The sequence below is a fragment of the Sapajus apella genome, unplaced genomic scaffold, assembly GCF_009761245.1.
Source record: "Sapajus apella isolate SASKATOON/1434 unplaced genomic scaffold, GSC_monkey_1.0 scaffold36, whole genome shotgun sequence".
NCBI lineage: Eukaryota > Metazoa > Chordata > Mammalia > Primates > Cebidae > Sapajus > Sapajus apella.
The window spans coordinates 13614062-13630942 of NW_022436976.1; the positions used below are offsets into that span (position 1 = coordinate 13614062).

Sequence of the window (16881 nt, forward strand, 5' to 3'; positions counted from 1 at the left end):
TTGCTTTTGGATACCTGTGCCTAATTTTACTAAAATTGCTATCCATCATCAATTCTAGATGCCCATGGCATCTTGTGACATTTGAAGAGCAATTGCTAATACAGACAATTGTGAAAAGCTTTGTTTTAATGGACCTGTAATTGGTATTTTTATTTTCTACTTTTAAAAGTTACTCAGAATATTCAATTAATTGTTTTCAATCACAATACATAGCAAAGTCTGTATCTATTTTCAGAAAATTGTTTAAGTATTTCTCTGTAAAAGAACTATTTTTAAGGTTTTGAAAATTTGAAAATTGAGAACTATTTATTTTTCTGAGTACAAATAGGAAAAATTCTACTGAGCTTCTCTCTAATGCTTTCTCTGATATGAAAAGTCTTCCTTATTATTAAAATAAGCTTTAAAAATGATAGTCCACATTATTAAACACCTTTCTTGTGTATATGAGAAAACTAGCCTAGTAGAGTTTTGGGTTCACAGATTCTTTCAGTTACATTTGTTGTAGAAGGGTAGATTACATTCAAAGTATAATTGCTTATAGGCTTTGCTGTGATATGAAATCCTTGTTTCTGTTAAGAATCAAACTTTAAAAAATATATTTAAGGAGTATGCACACTTACCATATGCAAACTTTCTGTTGCTATGATTTAAAAGCAATAAGATATAGTGAAACAAACAGAAGTGGTGAGGTTTTAATATTGAGTACATTATTCCACTCTTTTTCTCAAATAGGTTTCGATTGCCAGGCACTACCCAAAGAGTATAGTAACACAATGTAGGAAAATGGAGACTAAGTTTCTGTCTTTGAGGAATTTACAGTTTATTAAGGGGTACAAACAAATCGGAAAGAAAAGAAAAGAATAAAGAATGAAGGAGAGAAAGAGAGAGAGAAGGAAAGAGAGAGAGAGAAAAAGGAAGGAAGGAAGGAAAAACAGAGAAGGGAAGAAAGAAAATCCAATTTTGATGTGATAAATCATAGGGATGCTGCTTGTTTGGCTTGTAGACTCAACACAGGTTGCTCAGCTAAATTTCAATTGCAGATAAACAACAAACAGTTTTTTAGTGAAAGTGTGTCTCAAATATTATGTAGGAAATATATAAATATGCTAAATCAGGCAATCTTAGCACATGTAAGAAAGGGATCCAATCTAAACTCCTTATATAAGTGATCCTTCACCAAAGACATAATGTTCTTTTTTTTTTTTTGAGACGGAGTTTCGCTCTTATTACCCAGGCTGGAGTGCAATGGCGCTATCCCGGCTCACCGCAACCTCCGCCTCCTGGGTTCAGGCAATTCTCCTGCCTCAGCCTCCTGAGTAGCTGGGACTACAGGTACGCGCCACCATGCCCAGCTAATTTTTTGTAGTTTTAGTAGAGACGGGGTTTCACCATGTTGACCAGGATGGTCTCGATCTCTTGACCTTGTGATCCACCCGCCTCGGCCTCCCAAAGTGCTGGGATTACAGGCTTGAGGCACCGCGCCCGGCCCAAGACATAATGTTCTAATTGAAGAGGAGGTTAGCCAAGTGATAAGTGGGGAATGTAGGTACAGGGAACAGTACATGCAAATATAACATCATGTCATGATCTTTGTGTTTGTCCCCTCAAACTCCAAATTCATATATTGAAATCCTAACCTCAATGAGGTAGGGCCTTTAGGAAGTGGTTATGTCATGAGGGCTCCACCCTTGTGAATGAGATTAGTGTCTTTATAAAGGAATCCCCAAAGAGATTCCTCATCACTTCCACCATGTGAACATACAAAAAGAAAGTGAAATTTCTGATACAGAAAGTGGGCCCTCATCAGAAACATATCTGCCAGTGCCTTGATCTTGAACTTTACAACCTCCAGAACTGTGCGAAATAGATTTTGGCAATTTATAACTTCTTAGTATGTTATTAAAGCAGTCTAAATGAACTAAGGCAGACCAGGAGGTAAAAAAGGGTAGACAGCATTTGGAGGACTACACTATGTGCAGTATGTGTATAAGGAGAGGAACAAAACAGGATATTGGAGTTATGCTGGGGCTCAGCCATATGTGGAATCATAACTGTGGTGAGGACATTTTAATTTCTCTGCATATAATATTTTTTCTGATTTGTTGCTAGTATTATTACTTGGGTTACAGTTGGGAGTATAGGTTTAATTTGAGAGGGTCAGAAAAAGTTTTGGAGTCAATAAGGAAAATATACTTGAGAAATGGTGATTGTGTAAACAGGAGAAGTGGCAGCAGAGTCAAAAAAAGACAGAATTGTGCAAATTCAGGATCTATTTAAAGTTTAGTATCAATAGGACTTTATAATTGATCAGATGGGAGTAATGAAGTAGAGGGAAGAGTCAAATATAACACCTGAATTTCTAACCTCTTATATAGAATAGGCAAGTTTGAAATTCTCTTAGCCAGGCAATATGCAGTTGATTCTTCAATAACACAAAGGTTAGGGGTGCAAACCTCCTCCTACAGTTGAAAATTCATGTTTGACTTTTGACCCCCTAAAAACTTAACCATGAATAACCTATTGTTGATCAAAAGCTTTATGGTAAAAATGAACAGTAATGAACACATTTTGTGTATATGTGTATTATACTGTATTCTTAAAGTAAGAAAAATAAAATGTTGTGAAGAAAATCATAAGAACGAGAAAATATATCTACTCTTCATTAAGTGGATGTGGATCTTCAGAAAGGTCTTCATCCTTGTCTTCATGTTGAGTAGACTGAGGAAGAGAAAGAAGAGGAAGTGCTGATCTTGCTGTCTCAGGGGTTGCAGAGGCAGAAGAAGTGATGGAAATGGAAGAGGAGGCAGAAGAGGGAGACATACTTAGTAAAAATTTTTATTGAAAAAAAGCCACATGTAAGTGGACCTGCACATTTGAAATTCATGGTGTTTAAGGATCAACTGTAGTATGAAATACATGCTGGAGACAGTGGCAGTGTGATGGGGAGAGGCTTAGAGAGTATGAGGAACATAAGCAACATCCAAGAGCAAATTTTTAGCAAGGTGTTTGTTATATGCCCAGAAGAGACATCTTGACTTTAGCAATAGATTGGGAGTATTGCTTGTTCATAGATAGATGTTTCTCAAACTGTTATTGCTGAAGACATGCATCAAAATCACCAAGTGTTCATGATACAATTCCTGGACCCCAACTAAAAGTACCAAGTCTAACTTTATCACAAACACCCAGATGGTTCTTGCACACACTGAAGTTTAATTATTCCTGATAGAGATGATAGATGAAGGGCTATACCTAGATAGTATCACTGGGGGATGGTATAGCATGACAAACATACATAGTTCAGATGATGTGGAGTACTACCAAAAGACATTGAGTCCCTAGGGAAACTTAGAAGCAGCTACCTATAAAATCACACACACACACACACACACACACACACACACACACACACACACAAAACATAAGGACGGCATCAGGGTAACTAAGGTTATAGTGTTTCAGATTTACATATTTTAAATGACAGCTCATAAAATAACTGTACTAAATGTTTGTATCTGTATGATGTTCTAGACTACATAATTCAGTGACTGATGGCTTAACCCCTATATCTCCAGTGCCTAACACATAAGATATATTCCTCGATTTTTGGTTTAATAAATAAATATAAATATTTAAACTGTGATAATGGCAAACTGTTTAACTTGCCATAAATGATATTATTTCAACTAGAATTTATTTTGAGGGAGAGGATACATTTTAAAAATAATGTAAACCTTTCTATTAAATATCTGAGATAAATGTTTTCCACTTTACATTTTGTTCACACATAAGTATTATCTAAGAAATTTTTTTTATTTTAAGTATACATATTTGGAGTTAGATTCCAATAGCATTTGGACTGGCTAAAATTGTCATATGTTCTCAGTAAAATGGAACTGTTTAGCTTTTATTCAGTACAACAAGAAATTATTTAATAAGATGCTAATACTATCACAATGATTTATCTCTACTTTTTTATTTCCTTGGTGCAAAAAATCTCTACATTGGAGATAAGTGTAGCAGCATTTCAGATATGTGTTAGATGAGTTGGCATATATAACCCAAGGCTTTATATTTTGAAACACAGGATTCAATTTTTAAAGGATAAAAAAAAAGATTAAAGAAAAAGGCATAAAATGGCTCTACACATTGTATCTCTGTCAGTATATTAATGCACCTAGCTTTTCAGCATCCCCCATTTCAATTTTGATTTGGTCACTCAGTGCTGTTTAATTCACCACTTCCATTTTTAAATTCCCTCTTGCTTTTCCATTGCCCAGTGAAAGTTTGATTTGTATTTACCCCATTATTTAGCACATAAAATTGTAGCCTACAACAATGACATAAATATAAAGAGGCTATAAAATTATTGCAATAAATATTCTGGATATTGCAAGAAAAGACCTCCTGTGCTGAGAAGGAATATTCATGTAAATGAAACTTCCCTATATATTAGTATTTTAGTCAAAAGAAATTACTTCCCCCTCCCTCAGGTGAACAGTCTGAATCTGCATTTAAATGGAAAGAAGAAGTCTAATTCAGATTTCAGCTACTGGAATCAACAAAAAAGGAATCAGGTGTAGGCTGAAAAGTCTCTTTAATGTTATATTAAACCATACATACCTGAAAATTCAGATCTAATCAAGTACATCATATTAATTCTCTCAATTAAATTTCTAGTTGATATTTAATTCAGTCTTACACACTCCTAAGAATAAAGTGCTTAAAAATATTCATTCTAATCTCATTTTTATACACTTATTTTAGATTTCAGTATATGAAGAAAAATAATGTGTCTTTTAAAGTAACCTTATATATGAATCTTGATTTCATGTGTAATTTTTCATAACACTGTAAAATCCTCTAGAAACCTGTAAAATAATAATAATAAAAAACCTCCTGTGAAGAGCCTTATATAAGATGCCATTTATGTTTATGCTATCAATATGCTTACTTCTAACTCAAACCAGCTATCAATCAATTTAGAAATTATCCCTAACTCATGAAACTTCTACAAGTATGTAAGTTTCATGAAAGTTGAGCTATTTTCTGTCTTTTTTACCACCTTATATCTTGTTCCAATAAGAGAATATTGTAACTTAAGCACTCTGTATGATAGAATAAATGAATCAATTAAATTGCTCAGTATTTTTCCAGAACACTCCCAGAAAATCTAGCTCAGAATGTTCCCAGAATTCAAAATTTTAAAATTAACACTGAGTCTAGTAAATCATTATGTATCAGAATTAAGAAGTAGAAAAAAACTTTTAAAAAAAAGTTGATTGGCTGTGTGTCTTTCTCCCACAAAATTGAAAGCACCTCCCTGGCAGAGGCAACATTTTGTAGAGCTCCATATTTTTCACAACGTGCTGAGTACATAGCATAGTGCTCAGTATTTCTTGATTGAATCACATTTGACATTAGTGACCGCCTCTTCTGGGGTCTCACTTTTATAATAACATCCACAATTACACTTTCACAATCTTTGAACATGCTGTCCTTTCTCCCTGAAATACCTGCCCCACTGTTCTTCATTTGGTTAATGCCTAATCAAGCTACATTAACACTGCATCCTTTGGCAGAGACCATTTTTAAATGTTATTCTCTATATTCACAGTGTAGACTTGCTAGAAAGTATAAACTTGCAGGGAAGAATATGCTCATCCAGCTTCTATATTTCCTAGCCCATTTGCATCTGTGAGGCACCTTGGTTTCTTCATATACACAGTAGCTCAACTTACATGGAGTTACATATTTTTAGAAGTTTTATGAGTTGGGGATAATCTCTAATCAATTAATAGATGGTTTGAGTTAGAAGTAAGCATGTTAATAGCGAGCCCGCATAGCCAAGTCAATTCTAAGCAAAAAACAAAGCTGGAGGCATCACACTACCTGACATCAAACTATACTACAAGGCTACAGTAACCAAAACAGCATGGTACTGGTACCAAAACAGAGATATAGACCAAAGGAACCAGAACAGAGGCCTCGGAGGCAATGCCACACTTCTACAGCCATCTGATCTTTGATAAATCACACAAAAACAAGCAATGGGGAAAGGATTCCCTGTTTAATAAATGGTGTTGGGAAAAATGGCCAGCCATGTGCAGAAAGCAGAAACTGGACCCATTCCTGACACCTTACACTAAAATTAACTCCAGATGGATTAAAGATTTAAACATAAGAACTAACGCCATAAAAATCCTAGAAGAAAATCTAGGAAAAACCATTCAGGGCATAGGCATAGGCAAGGACTTCATGACTAAAACACCAAAAGCATTGGCAACAAAAGCCAAAATAGACAAATGGGACCTAATTAAACTCCAGAGCTTCTGTACAGCAAAAGAAACAATCATTAGAGTGAACCGGCAACCAAAAGAATGGGAAAAAATTTTGCAATCTACCCATCTGACAAACGGCTAATATCCAGAATCTAAAAAGAACTAAAACAGATTTACCAGAATAAAACAAACAAGCCCATTCAAAAGTGGGCAAAGGATATGAACAGACACTTTACAACAAAAGGAGACATATATGAGGCCAACAAACATATGAAGAAATGTTCATCATCACTGGTCATTAGAGAAAAGCAAATCAAAACTACATTGAGATACCATCTCATGCCAGTTAGAATGGCAATCATTAAAAAATCTGGCAACAACAGATGCTGGAGAGGATGTGGAGAAATAGGAACATTTTTACACTGTTGGTAGGAGTGTAAATTAGTTCAACCATTGTGGAAGGCAGTGCGGCAACTCCTCAAGGACCTAGAAATAGAAATTCCATTTGACCCAGCAATCCCATTACTGGGTATATGTCCAAAGGATTATAAATTGTTCTATTATAAGGACACATGCACGCGAATGTTCATTGAGGCATTGTTTACAATAGCAAAGACTTGGAACCAACCCAAATGCCCATTGATGATAGACTGGACAGGGAAAGTGTGGTACTTACACACCACGGAATACTATGCAGCAATGAAAAATGATGAGTTCGTGTCCTTTGTAGGGACATGGATGAACCCGGAAACCATCATTCTCAGCAAACTGACACAAGAACAGAAAATCAAACCCCACATGTTCTCACTCATAGGCAGGTGTTGAACAATGAGAACACATGGACGGGGCAGGGGGAGCATCACACACTGAGGTCTGTGGGGAGGATCTAGGGGAGGGACAGCAGTGGGTGGGGAGTTGGGGAGGGATAATATGGCGAGAAATGCCAGATATAGGTGATGGGGGGAAGGCAGCAAACCACATTGCCACGTATGTACCTATGCAACAATCCTGCATGTTCTTCTGTTCTTCACATGTACCCCAAAACCTAAAACACAATTAAATATATATATATGTATATATGGATATGTCACTTCTCAGGTGAAGTGATTATAAATGGGTATCTTCCCCTCTCCTCTTTCCCTATCTATAGGCTGGATTCAGAGGAGTTGAGCTTTTGGGAAATAGCCTGGCCATAAGACAGAAGGAGCTTGGATTTCATTTGAGTATGATTCACTAGTCAGAAAATACCAATTATACTTTATGTGTTCAAAGGTAAATGTTTATTGTGTAAAGTCATTATATAAATTGCTGTTGTCATTATAGCAGCTAGTGTTACCTTAACAGATACACATCCTATCTTAGGAACATCTTCGAAATCCCTCCTATCAAAGGAGATTTAAGTACATGAAACAGACTCCTGACCAGAGTGTTAATCTAGAAGAACATTGTGCATAACTGGAATCATGTCAATTGGAAGGAAATCTCCTCTCAGGGAGAGTACTATATGTACGTGGAAGGAATTCTTCTTAAAAGCTGCTTTGTGTGGGGGCAAAGGATGCTACAGACATGGTGCACAAGTAGCAAAGGTTATTAAAGTGGCCTGTAAGAATGGTCTGATTAGCTACATTTTCCTGTTTTGTTGGGAAATGCAGATTTTGGGGTGAACTGAATTGATCAACCATTGCAAAACAATGCTCCCGTAAGCAGCCCTTTCCAAACTAACCCTGTGTAGCACTCAGTCTTGATGAAGGTTACATACTGAGTAAATATTTTACAATCACTTTGGAAGGTGTGCCAAATTTTTAGCCTGCCAAAGCATTCATTCATCTAAGTTGGACCTTAGTTTAGATATTCTGTATGCTACATCTGTCACAATGCTATTATATGTATAGATATGTGCATCTTCTGTGTAAAAACAAATTTATAATCAGCATATATCATAGTTTATAGAACCCAGTGTGTCCTGAAATATTTGTTCATTGATTAATGAAAATATGGGGATCTATTCCACTGTTGTAAAGGTATATATACTCTCATGATTGTGGAGTTTCCTAGCCCATATTTTGTCAATTATCACATCAGTCACCATATTACACATCTGAAAAGGCCTATATAAGCATCAAAATTATTTTTATACATGAATTTAGAGAACACATTCTTCTACAACGAAGAGAGTAACTATGGTTCACTTTAGTGTCATCACGACACTAAATGATGTCTATCTATTATCTATCTATCTGTCTATTATCTATATTGCTATCTAACTATTTAGAGACAGGGTCTTGCCATGTTTCCCAGGCAGGACTGCAACTTCTGGGCTCAAGTGATTCTCCCACCTCAGCCTCAAATGTAGCTGGGACTACACGTGTGCACCATTGCACCCGGCCTACTATATGTTAGTTAATTAATAAAAAGGGACACAAGTACACATGGCCATAACTAAAAAAATAAAGCAAAGAAGGGATACAAATTGGAATTAAAGTAAATAAAAACTGTTACTTACTTAAAGAAGTAGACTGCAGTGGGAAGCAATGTCATATAGGGTTTAATTATATGGTCTTTACAGCAATAGGTAGACATTTTATGGTGCCCTGGCTCTTGTTCTCTGTAGCCTTTAGAAAATTGTATACTTCCTCAGTTTATTCACTTTACCATAAGAATAATAGTACTTGTTTCCTGGTGCTTAATGAGATTAAAATGAGATAATTTAAGTTCTTGGCATACTGCCTACTACCCTATAAATTATCAATACATTTTATCCATAATTAATCTCATTTACTGAAGATAATTTATGGACTTCCTACAAAACTCTATGTTTAAATGATTTATGTATTTGAAATAAGTATATAAAACCCTTAGCCTTTTCCTCATAGTTATCATATATGAGTATATGTATACATATATATAAATAAAAATGATATGTTTATAAAATGGATTTTTCTTGACCCTCACAATATATAAACTCATTTGCATAAACTTGCAAGATGCTTTCAAATTTCCGTTCTGGAGAAAATGAGAAATTAAGATAGCACATCTGTTACAGTGACCTATTCTAAAATAGATGGGCTACAGACTAGATTGCTAGCTCCACTTTTGCCACCAGTGCTAACCATATTTGAGTAAGTTATTTAACCTTCCTAAGCCAGCTTGCTCCTCTAAAAATGGCAATCAAAGAAATAACTCTTCAAAATTTGGCTTAAAGCAAACACTGATATGAATGTTTTTAAAGTGTTTCTGAATATAAAATGTGACATAACCCTAAGGCATCATAAACAGCCTCAACTTTTAAGGGCATATGTTTCCATTTCTAATTGCTATCTGCTACAGTGATTATCAGAAAAAGCAAGTTGATTAATTAATTGATTGATCACTTTGTTACATTAATCTAGAAGTGGGAAAATATAATTTTGTATCTCACCTGGAAGACATCGATATCAAATCCTCTTCCACTTTACAGTGCAAAAGTGTGCTTATATTAAAGTGCCTCATTTACAGGAAAAAAATAGCTCCCTGCCAAAAAAGAGCAATGTAACATAATTACTCTTGGCTTGGAAGCCTACTATTAGTTTATTCAATGACATTCCCAAATAGTGCTGGAAGAATTTGACAGGAAACATTTTTGTTAGAAAAAAAAATCTTTCAGTTTTATGTATTATATAGACACAGAAAAAAAAATGAATGGTGGAAATAAGCCTTCATTTAACAGTGACTACTTGCCACATAAATTCCTTAGATTTCATGCCTTTGATTCTATTTTGGGTTACAAGTAAGTGGTACACAATATAAAAATATTTTCCAAAATAAAATCAGAAACTGGCACAGTGGAACTCTTCTGCTAGATATAGCCAGTTACTGACCCATTCCTATGGGGCAACTGGATGGTGTCTCGTTTAAAGGAGGAGCAAATGAGACCTGGAACACTCACATCTGGAAATGACCCAGCAACTAGAGTGTAGCATTACTATCTGGAAAGGATTCAATATCTAGAGTGTAGTATAAAATGACAATAAGCTATCTGAAGAATATGGTGACAGTTCTCAAAGGTAGAAAAATAATAAAATAAATGCATCGACATGAGGTTCTTATAGCATTCCTGAGAAACACATTGGACTGTTAACATAGAGGTTTATGGTTCAAGCCTGCAAAGGGACAATATCTCTTCATGGAAGAAGTCCAAAATACTTAAATTTTTAGATTTGGAGGTCATGGAGCCATTGATTTAAATCTGGTTTTATGTCTTGCTAATTATGACTTTGGGCAATTAAAATAACTTTTCCAAGTCTCATTTCCTCATATGTAAAAAGAAAATAATAATAGCACTTAAACCTTGAGTTATGGAAGCTGAATGATTGCATGATAAAATATTCTCACATGGATGGTATATCGATTAGTGCATTTTTGGTGGGGCCAGGAGATGCAAAACTTGCTTGGAAAAGCCTAATTGCAGGACTCTGAGAAGGACTTAAAAATTAATGCAATAAACCTTAATGAAATGGAATATGTGAGGATACATAAGTTGGGACAATCTATTTGAAAGAATATACCTCAGGTCTTGCCCAGCAAATTGAAACTGCATATTGGTTTACTCTTGCAAACAGCAAAATTGTAAAACCTTAGAACTCAGAGATAGGCTAATCAGTGCCTTTAGATAATATATTCAGCATTAGGCCCCAATGCTGACATGTCCACTATCCTCTCCAACATTTTTGTAGATGGCCTAAAACCAGAAATTGTAGATTTGGTATGTAAACAAAATTGGATGGCAGATCACTCTATTATACAAACTTCAGCCTTTGGCTGAATGTACTGAAGATAATTTAGATATGACAAAATAACTCTCAAACTAACCTTACAGATTGCAAAATAAAGCAGGTGAATGTAGAATTCCCACAGCCTTAAGAACCAGTAAAAATCCCTATTCAACAAGACCTTTGCTGGGTTTGTAAGCAAAAAGGCAACTGAAACATTAATTGCTTCATCTTAATAAAAATGAGAAAAGAGCCGGGCGCGGTGGCTCAAGCCTGTAATCCCAGCACTTTGGGAGGCCGACTCGGGTGGATCACGAGGTCAAGAGATCGAGACCATCCTGGTCAACATGGTGAAACCCCGTCTCTACTAAAAATACAAAAAATTAGCTGGGCATGGTGGCACGTGCCTGTAATCCCAGCTACTCAGGAGGCCGAGGCAGGAGAATTGCCTGAACCCAGGAGGCGGAGGTTGCGGTGAGCTGAGATCGCGCCATTGCACTCCAGCCTGGGTAACAAGAGCGAAACTCTGTCTCCAAAAAAAAAAAAAAAAAAAAAAAGAGAAAAGAACTAAATGAAAGTTTTTAAATGTTATGTAAGGGACTCCAAGGGAGGCTGTAGCACACAATTTCCAATGACTCTGTTAAACCATCAAAAAGAACCATCTCTAATAATACAGAGGCAGAAGCAAAACTTTCTAAATAGCGTGAGTACTATTCTGTTCTATCACTATTTTTGTGACTTTCTTATCTTATGAATCTTCAGACTACTGGAGTGTTAACATTTTCAAATACTCCTAGACTGTCCTCATCACTCAGCGTGTGACAATAACTCTCAGCCTTCCCATGAGTCAACATTCATTCTTCCTTTGTGATAACATCCAAACAAGTTTATTATTGAGAGATTCCTTTATGGTAACTTTCAAATCCAGTGCCTTCTAGATGGACGGTTTCCTGAAATATCTGAAATCTCTTGTTTGTGACACATGCATCATACACTAATAGTTCAAGAGGATGTTTATTTTTTCATTCCTGGATACTTAACCCAATCACAACTTGAAGTACTACTTGAGGCTCCTGGTACCTTATAAACCAAGGAATATACTGATATCTTGAAATTATTAGGTGCTGATCCCATCTAAGTAATAAATGATTTATCTAATTGTCTACTCAGTCTTGCCCAATGTCCTTTGAAAGTTAAAACAAAAGGTGGTCTGGATCTACTGTGGAACGTTTAGCAAAAAGTTATCTTTTTATTACTGCTACTAGCCTTTGTAACACAAGTGTGTTGCTCATTAAAAAAAAAATTCTCGTATGCTTAGATACATGTTTGTGCAAGATTTGAGTATTGAAAACAAAACTGCGATTCACTATTTTACAGTGGTTTCAAAATCAAGTATCAGTTTGTTCTGAGTACTATCTAAATCCATCTACTTTACTGCTGTATACTTGCGCTATGTCCTTTTACTGTTCCTCTAGATTTAAACAGTCACTATTTGTTGGCCCTGTCATAGAAAAATCAACAATATTCCAGGTCTATTATATGTCAGTTATTTATAGAAGCCCCCTCTACTTCTCTCAATCAAGACCTAAAGAGTATAAAATTTCATCATGACATCTTTCTTTTACAATGTATAGATGATCTTCATTTAAACCCCAAAAGACAAAGATCTAAGATCATTTCCTTCTATTTATTGAAAGCATTAATCCAGAAAAGGCATAAAGCCTCCAAGAGAAATTGCCATACTACCAATGAAAGTTTCTTTATCACATGATATATTCTAAGAAGATAAATCTCTAACCTCTGACAGAATACACATATCTGGAATTTTTCCAGATCAACTCCAAAAGGTGAATCTGGAAATTTTTATGACTAGCTGGATATTTCAGGTAATATATGTAATTTTTTTTTGAAATTGCATCTTAATTGTATAATTAATCCTTCAACCCTCTCTAGGGGAAAAAAAAAACACTAAAAAGTCTTTGGTAAGTTAAATAATGCCAATGTCAACAACTACCAACTTTAGGATTGCCTAATTATCACATATCCTTTTCATTTTTGACCATTGCTATTCTAGTCAGACACTGGATGTACACTGACACAGCATATTTTCCTTAACCAAAAACTGTGGTAGCATATAGTAGATTTAGTTATCGGGTCCCTATATAATTAGTTGGCTTTCCTTGCTGTGCAGACTGCCATTAACAGAAAATAAGAAATTCTCAGTTACTTGGCTTACCTCCTATGAAATTTTGTTGCCTTCTCTTTTTATGTATCACTATGCAGTGTTATTACCCTAAACACAGCAATTCTTCCTCTACCTAAGGAGGTATTTTTACTCTACTTTAGGTAACTATCAGAGTCTTTTCTAAGCTTTTGAAAAATTCTTATAAAAACTTTGATGCAATTTTATTTATTGATGTTACATACTTGAAATCATATTCTGAATATGTCATACATGCTATGGTAGCTCAGATCTACGAATTCAGCCCAAATGACTGAGCTGACCATTGTCACTGGGTTTACCATCCATTTGTTAAAACATTTATAAGCACACCATTACCCTACCCTCTAACTAAACCCAGGAGAAATCCTAAGATTTAAAAGTAGATCATTTTAAATTAAAAACTAGAGTTTGGTCCAACATCTCCATACTCCTTTTTCCCACTCATTAACATTTTTATTCAGTTGAGAAATATTTCCTGATCATCTACTTCCTATCACTCTTGAAAGCTTCAGAATATCTATGAAGGGGAACTTAGGTCTAAAGGACTATGTTTAAGTCCTTTGTCTGCTCAGCAAGATGACCAGTCTTACATAGGGGCTCTGCTTATTTGGGGTGGCTCAAAGTATATAATAGTAATCATGCAGGAAATCATGGAGGTATTAAATTTTACCTCCTTGTCACTCATCTTTGCCAACACTACATGCAATACTGAATTAGGTTTAAAAAGGTGACTGCAACAGAAATGTTCCAGGCCCATGTGGCATTTTCTATAGTGTTTTCAAGGCCCCAGGTTAGTTGCCACACCTGGAGACTTCCAAGATTTCCCTAATTTCCTAACATGATATTGTCACCAAAGGGCTAGTCAATAAAGAGTATCCAACTCACCTCTTAGCCTCACTGATCACACCGTGCCCTATTAAAACAGTCTGAGTATAGACTACATTTATTTTTTCTGTAACCTGCTCAGGATGAATTCTAGGAAAAATGCCGAGATTTGCTAATCTCTTGTTGCTGTCCCTGGAAATATGCCCTCTATAATACCCTCACTGCTTCCACCCAGCCTTCCCTAGGCAGAGAAACTACACAAGTCTAAGAACATTTATTGAGGATATTTTTATAAATGAAAATCTTCTACTACTCTGTAGACTTGTTACTGATTTTTAAACTTAATTTTAGCTAACAAGAAGTATTCACTGTATGTTAGAAATCAACTCTATGAAAGTAATTAGAAAGTCGTTTTGACTTTAAAAAGTAGTACATTATTTTACAAATTCACATTACATTAATTCTAAATAAAAGGGAATGAAAGAGCTTTTTATAAATCAAACATTAATTTAGAAAACTCTACATGTATTTAAATAAGAGTTTACAAGTGTTTGATCTTAAATCAATGACAGAATCCAAACAAAGCCTCCATTTGAAAGTGAGTGTTGAGATCTGAGGCCTAAAATATTTATTTATAAAATACATCTTAAAAATAATCTGACGAAAGGAGTTGAAGAACATCATGAACTAAGCCTACAGTTGGATATATGACATCCCAAGAACATGGTAGGAACTTATAAAAAATAACTTATTCATGTAGTTGGTATAGTTTTAATGGATCCCTATTAATTCTACTATTTAATAAAGGGAAAATCTACTCATTTCAGCTCTAAATCTATATAATCAGGAAATGATTGTAGTTACATTTTGTTTCATGCTGGTGAAGTATATCTACACCAAGTATTCTACATCATAGGAATATTTTTCCTGTCATTTACTGAGTGATAAATTGCTAAGTGGCTCAAATATGATCTCCATTCACCACCCAATGTGTTACTAAAATCATTATTGTAAGCATACATGTAGGAATTTAATGTTTTCCTTTGAAGGTTAAAGCAAAAGTAGTTCTGATGTTTCCTAGTAAAGGACATGGAGGAACTTCAGTTATTTCAGAATATAAGACAGCAGAGACTTTCAGTTTCTTCTTAGTCTTCCAAGATACTCAGGGAAAATGGAAAAGGAATGAGGGATAGATAAATTATGTTTAATTGTGTTCAAAATTGTGGTTTGGGAGTTCAATATGTAAAGTTATATGCCAAAATGCGTAAAAGCATTTAAACCAGTATAGTGTTTGATAGAAGTAAAATGCCTCATTTTTTCCTTTTTCTCAGAGATTACTAAGCTGGATTTTCATAATTTTTTTCTAGTTCAGAATAACATTATTCATATGTAAATTATTCTGATTCAAGAAAAACAAAAACAAAAAGATTAGAAAAGGCCTCTTTTTGCCCTAGGGAATAGGATAACTCTAAATGTTTATACTTGATTCTATTTCTTCTTTTTTATTTCAAAACTAGGTAGTAGCCACATTGGTATTTAGTCATCCAATTATACTGCACAATAGCTTTATGGGAATAGATAGTTTAAAAATCTCCTCATTTATAAATACATTTTCACTACAGATATATTTACATAAATATATACTTACAATCAATGATCCTAAATCTGCACATGACTAAATTCCACTGTTGCCCACAGTGTGTGTTTTCTCACTTACATACATATCTATATTCTATAATAAATCATAAGAACCAATTTATAAAATTTTCTAGTAGATGCTACATATTTTTTAAAAAATGTATGCTGGATTATTATTGCCTTTCATTTGAGAGGGAAGATTCCTTTTTCTCTAAGAAAATGGGATTCTTTAGGTTGAACATTATCATTATTTTCTGTTCATTTAGATTTAACTGGAAGAGACTTTACACAAACACATGCCTGTTTGCTCCTAAAGATCACTGTCATATTATAATTCTAAATAAAACTTCCCTCCCTGATGGATTAGTCCAGATGTGTCCCAAACCTGTCACAAACCAGAAAAGGTTAAAGATCATGTAATTTCTGTGTTGGACCCTCTGTCAAGGCATGTTTACTGTCACCAAAAGGTTAGGCTAGAGAAGAAAAAACTCAGGTTGATGAACGGTGCTGAATGCATGTCAATGAAATGAAAGAGATGGTGTGCACCTGTTTTCACCAGTAATAAGCCATCCAGATTTTGCCCTGTCACTTTTAGTGTCCTAAAGCACGTCGTATTTATATCTGGATCCTGAACACACTAAGGCACTGGAACCATAGAAACCGAAAATTGTTTGAAGATGTGGATATTTTCTTTTGTTGAGGTCTATCTCACTTCCCTGGATATTGCCATCTCCAGACCTTTTTAAATAAACAACTACAATTATGTTGGATTCTTCTGTAAGAAAATGGTAGTAGGAGGAAAAAGTGAAAACCAGAAACAACAAAATTTATTTTATTATTATTTACATATATAATAAATGTGCTATAATATAGAGATTTTCAAATACAGACCAAAATAGTTTTTTATCTCTTTATACCTTGGTTAAGAATTTTTGCAAAACAATGGAAAAAATACCCACAATATTCAAACACTTTTTTTGTGCAGTCATAACTATACAGTGAAATGGTGAATTTTAAACTACAGGCCTCCAACTAAGCCAAGCCTATTCTTGCACGATAGAAGAGAAACCAGATTATGATGTTGGTAATCCTCACAGTCTTAAAAAAAAAAAAAAAAATCTTACACTGTATCAAAATAGTTTCAGGTAAATTGGGCCAGAGAGAA

At 34.8% G+C, this 16881-nt stretch overlaps 1 long non-coding RNA gene across 1 annotated transcript in view; it reads right to left on the reverse strand.

The window, feature by feature from the left end:
- Positions 1–1492: 1492 nt before the first annotated feature.
- Positions 1493–16881, reverse strand: part of LOC116564101 — a 215321-nt gene continuing 199932 nt past the window's right edge. Inside the window, exons 2-4 of the long non-coding RNA XR_004274722.1 lie at positions 9700–9791; positions 7277–7326; positions 1493–2718 (exon numbers count right to left, since the gene is read on the reverse strand). This is a non-coding gene — a long non-coding RNA (uncharacterized LOC116564101). The remainder of the gene's footprint in view (positions 2719–7276; positions 7327–9699; positions 9792–16881) is intronic.